Raw genomic sequence first — 6,000 nt, 5'->3', positions numbered from 1 at the left:
TTTTGGTCTCAAAGGCCTGTATTCCTCTTTCAGTCTCAGCCAGGAGTCATCAAGTCTCACATCTATATCTTCCTGAATTATTAACACAACTGTCTGTGAGTACTTAAAGTTCCTTGTTACTGCCCCCAGGTGATGCCATCTACGAATAGTAGATTTCTGATTAGTCTGCTACCAATGGTGATGGAAGTATGCTGGTTTTTCAGTGTCTGTCTCATTATTCTCTCCAATGTGTTGAAAAGTGCTTTCAAGAGTAGAGACTAACCCTGACGGTTGTTGCAACTGTCCAGATTGGTTGCTCGGAAGCACAGTCCTGCTACACAGTACTACACAGGGACTGGATGGTTTGGAATCGTCCTTTGTCGCTGGTAAAGTCTTTTAGGATGTGCCAGAGGCCGCTGTTCCACACTCTAAGAACTTTTTAAAGTAGGTAAAACTGTGGAATTGGTCCTTTTGATGCGGTGGATGTTTTGTTGTTATCCTTGGGCAAGACACTTCACCCACCTGGGCTTCCGTGCTGCCCACACTGCTGTATAAATGTGAATGCATGTTTGCAGGCGGTCGTAGAAGCCACTGGCGTGAACTGGCAGCCGTGCTTCTGTCAGGATACCCCAGGGCAGCTCCACCGATGTAGATTACCACCACCAGTGTGTGACTGTAGAGTGAATGAATAATGGGTTTCACTGTAAAATCTGTTGCATTATCTACAGCCAGTCCATTATTATTGTTATTAGTCGTAGTAGTAGTAGTAGTAGTAGTAGTATCTTGCTTGTACACTCTTTGTTTCAGCTCCCAGATTTTCTGGTAAGCGCATGAAGAGCTTTTGTTTCCTGACTGCCTTTCTTGAGTAGTTGTGAAGGAATGTTGTCAACTCCTGGGGACTTGCTTCTTCTTTCAGAACTTTCAGGCTGTCATCATTCTCAGTCTGACTCCGGTCTTCCAGTAGGATGAAGGGCGTCTCAGTGGAGCTTGCAGTTATATAAGTCATCTCAGTATTCAGTCCAGCTGTTAAAGTCTTTTGTCGTCCTTGCCTTCAACGACAGCAACTGTTGGTTGGTTGGTTGGTCTCCGTGAAGTGTATGGAGCGAGTGTATTGTAAGCTTCTTTACTGTTCCCTTCTTCCAAGCTTTCTTAAATGGGTTTACATTGTTCCTCAATCTAGTCTTCTTTGTCGGCCTTTCTGTCAATCTTTGCTTGTTGGTATTGTTCCCTTGCCGCCTCCTTCGTGTTTTGTTTTATTCAGTACACTTCTTTTCTCACAGAGGCCAAGGACTTTGTTTGTTATCCAGGGATGAATTCCTTGTGCTTCGTCCCAAGTGGTTCTTCTACTGTAGTTAAAAGAGCCTCCTTGATGTTGTTGGCAGTGGTGTCAACCTCAGTGTCAAGAAGATTCAAGGCTGCAAACTTGCCTCCAACTTGGCCCTAGAAGACCTCTGCGATCTCTGAAGCAAATGTGTGTGTGATTCTGCTAGATCAGGGGTCGGCAACCCGCGGCTCCGGAGCTCCGGAGCTTCAGCCTCCTTGTTGCAACTCCCTTTGTTGAGCTCAGTGATATTTTTTTTTTTAAGACCAAAGTAGGGGAAAGTGCATTTTCGAAAATAATCTGAAATATCTGACTCACCGCAAGTCCGTGAATGCATCTAGACTGGGTTCTGACTGCTGATTGGATGAGCAATGGAAGGGGAGGTAGGCTAGTGTATGCGGTGAGTCTCACTGGAGAGAAAAAAGTTGACTGATTTAGGAGTTGAGTCTGAAGGAAGTTACTGCACAGTAAAATGAAAGTATAGAATTTACGAAAGCATAGCAATATGTTTTATAACAAGAAGCGCTGTAGCTATGTGTTCGGAGCCCATGACACGCTAATCGCCGAGGTGGTGACTCCGGATGAGACGGATAGTGTGCTGCGGTAGCTGACGGTGTCACTCCGATTGTGACTGCTGTGAGGTGGGGCAGAACAATACGTTTTTTTTCACTTTTACGTTAGTAAAAGTTTAGTCGGCAGTCGCTTTTGGGAAGATAATCACCAAGAGGGATTGGAAAGTCGCCATATTTAGCAAGAAAATGGCCAAGTTGGAAACACAGGGCTGCACATGAGATCGTAAGGAGGGGGAAGCCGTTCACAGATGGAGAATACGTGAACGAATCGTTCATAAAACTATCAGAGCATCTGTTCTTTGAATTAAAAAATAAAAAAGAAATGATTCAGAAAATGAAAGAATGCCCCCCCCTGCAAAGACAAGGACAGGCTCAATAGAATGGTTATTGATGGCAATTCAGCACAGGCATAAACGCTATTGAGCAAACAACACGGATACAGAAATGTGAACTCTGATGAGCTTTTTTTTATGTTAAAGTTGGCTACATTTTGTTTTCATTTTAAACAAATACAGGAAACACTGAAAAAGGTGTTTAAATGATTTCGGGGTAGGCCAACACATGCTTTTATTTGTTGAATTTTGTTGCTGTGAGAGGTAACATTTTAAAAAAGATTACAACTTTGACAATTTTAGAAGCTGTGTGGTGTTTTGCGGCTCCAGACAATTTTTTTTCACTGGAAGAGGAGGCAAAATGGTTCTTTTGTTGCTAAAGGTTGCCGACCCCTGTGCTAGATCTCGGAGTGCTGTTTGATACTCTTTAGTATCTCTTTACCACACCATTTTGATGAAATGCATCTTCTCCATTAACCTTCTCTGCCTTGTCCATTTGTCGTAATCTAATTCATGGCTCACCTCATGAACTTTGCCACAGGTGTATCGAGTGTGAACATTCCACGTTCTAATGGTGATTTTGTCTGTTGGTAGCTCTTGTCGTTGACTTAACCCCACCACCCGGGCTGGCAGCGGGTTGCACAATCCTTGTTTGACCAGGTTCCGACTGATCTGGAATATGTGGATTCGTCCTTTTCACATACTTTCTGTTGGCTTGCGAGCTTGGTGGTGCATTCCTACACATGGCCAATCGTCCTATGGGAGGAGGACTCTGCCCAAGACGGTGGCCTCCGAAGATTCACAGGTTCCGACCACCCCCTCACGTCCATTGACTGGCTTGAGCAAGCGCGTGATTTGCACGGGGGATACGTCCCCGTAAAAATGTGATCCAGCCAATATAACCCCCCGAATATAACCGATTTAAAAAATATACATTAACTTTTCTTATTTATATCATTTGCCAGCAAAACAGTAGCATGTTTAGTCATCCGGTAATGTAAACTCCCTCCCGAATACTAATAGTATTACCCACCCCGCTTTCTCTACCCAATGTTCACTAGTTATCCTCCAATTTACTGTCTTTCTACTAAAAACTTGAGAATAGGTTTGATACTGAGTGGAGAAGATGGACAAAGTAAGAAGCCTCTTCCACACGGAATTGAAGGAGAACTTTTTTCACCATGTCATGTCGGACTGGCTGCAAGTTAAGGTGATGTAATGTAAAGAAATGTCCCATCAATGTAACATTACTGACGCCCGGTGAACAGAATACAACATATAACCTGTCTTTCAATATATTTAGACTAATAATAGGCCATAGTCCGCCACAAAACAGCGTTCGTCAATTAATTAGTGTTTGAAAATCTGCAATGTTCGAAGCGTGATGTTGCGAGGGACGACTGTAATCATATTCACCCAAACATCAGAGTGTCTTAATTTACTGCAGAACACAACAAGAATAAGTACTGAGTTTTGCAACGTCTCCGCCCTTCACAGTTTTTTTTTAAAGGCACAGTTTTTAAGGATACAATATAATATTTGCATATTTGCCAATACCCATTTGGCATGCACTCTTTTGATGTGCACAGCACACACCTTCTAGCTCTCTCGCTCGTCGTTTAATGGCCCTGTGTGTTCTCTCTACTCCCTGCCCTCTGCCTTCACGGGCCCCATAAAAGGACGTGACGGGCCGGACCTAGCCCGTGGGCCTTAACCTGTGGCTTAAAGAAACAAAGGCAAGCGCAGTTCAGTAGAGCTCAGGAACTGAGTAAAGCTGCATTTGAAGCGATACGAAACTTTAATTTCCTTAAACGACTATAATAATACATATTGGTCAAACTGTTACTGTTGCACTTGGCTGCATTGTTGCAATGTCCTAAAAAGAATCATTAGTACATGATATTATACTTTTAAAATAAAAAAAAAAATCTAACTATTTGCTGGGGACATGCTAAACACATGCAACCACATGCCCATACCTGTAATCATTGGTGTGCTTGTGTGCATTTCCATTGATTCTCTTGTGAATGCACACTGCAAAGCTCCAACGAGGAAGCAAAGGCTTTCTGTCTTCAAAAGAGGTTGAGGTACGATGAATCGGCCTGTGAAAATTGTTGGAAGATAAGGAAATTGAAAGTCCAGTGTGTTTTTAGCACTGACATGTATAAGAAATACTGGCTCATAAGACTAAAACAATTATTTGCTCACAACTCCACATCGCATCACTTGTAGCACTTGTAGTAGTGTGTGTGTGTGATTTTAATTCTTTTACTTTCATTTTGGTGCCTTTTTTGTGTCTGGCCCTTATTCTACCCTTTTCTTTTGTCTTTCACTTCTAAAGACAGGGGGAGGAAACTTGAAAAGGTGCACCTGCTTGCTGAAGCAGCTACTATGAGGCGCTTTCGACTTCATAACAGCAATTCACATCAATTATTCAAAAGGACTGTCATAAAGCAGTTTGCCTCCTCTATTTCTTAAGGAGGAAAGAAGGAATTAAAAATGAAAAGCTAAGGACATGTTGACAACTTCAATGGGCAATTAAAAACGTAACATTTAAATAATTAAAAATGACAAAAAAGTCCTGTCACATTAAGCGTTAAGGCTTCTGGCATTTTGGATGAAACACAAGCTCTTGGTTGTCCTTGTTCATTCATTCTCTTTCTATTGAAATGTATTATTCAACTTATCTGATAAATCAATCAGTTCATATTAAAAGTACAGTCATGGCCCCTCTGAAATATGAAGTCATTATTTTGCTGATACAGTGGTGCCTTGGTTAACATCAATCTGTTCCAGGAGGTCCGACTCAAACCAAAACGGACTCTAACCAAAAAAAATTCCCTTTTAAAAAAGCAATGCAAATCCAATTAATTTAATCCAGAAAGGTTAACACCAAACACATTTTATAGACAATTATAGTTTTACATGCAGAAAATGATGCAAAAATAATTACAAACGACAAATGAGTGGACAACTCGTTTAACTCATTTATGACCTTTATCTGGCTTTGTTGGGGGAAAAAAAACACAAAACCATCGATTAACAAAATAACACAAAATATACACATTATTCTGCTGCAACCACAATTTGCAAAAATGTAAAAAATAGATCAAACTAAATATCAACGTTCCTGAACCAAGAAACACGTGCACTTCCGTTTAATGGAGCGGCAGTGACGTCGCGGAAGTGCGCCAGCGAGGATGCCTTATGTCTGGTAACGTGTGCTGTTTGATTGCGGATGCCGCGAACCAATCTTGCCAACTTGGCGACTTTGTCGCTAAATCTGGCGACATTCCAAACCCTCTTGGCGACACATTTTCTCAAAAGCGACCATCGACATATCTAGCCGCACTGATGACGGTGATGTATTTACGAAATTGGTCATCCGCCTGATTTACGTAAAGGTTTCAGGGACCTCGCTGCTGTGCAAACGTGAAACCCAATGGGCCACAGCAGCATGTTGCCGTTAACCTTGTCAGGAACTACAATAACCAAGAACTTTCCTGGACATTTGCTGGAAAATCGGCTCCTGGCTTGAGAAGTCATGACTAAATTAGAATCAATTTGGGTTGGGAGGGTGACGGTGGTGAAACTTTACAACGCGGAAGAAAAGGATGATCACGATCTCTCTGATGAAGATGACCATGATGGAGAGGAGCAGGCAGCAAATGTTGAACAATGTTTTAGTCTTCGCTTCCACGTCAAGTTGCAAGCAGGATTGCAGCGGAAAATATCATTCGAATGACTTCAAGACCCACAAGACAAGACATCTCAGCTCTTCCTGCCTCCAGCAAAT

The sequence above is a fragment of the Dunckerocampus dactyliophorus genome, chromosome 6 (assembly GCF_027744805.1).
Source record: "Dunckerocampus dactyliophorus isolate RoL2022-P2 chromosome 6, RoL_Ddac_1.1, whole genome shotgun sequence".
In the NCBI taxonomy this organism is placed as follows: Eukaryota; Metazoa; Chordata; class Actinopteri; order Syngnathiformes; family Syngnathidae; genus Dunckerocampus; species Dunckerocampus dactyliophorus.
The sequence above is the reverse complement of the archived record's forward strand: the minus strand, read 5'-3'. Positions refer to the sequence as shown.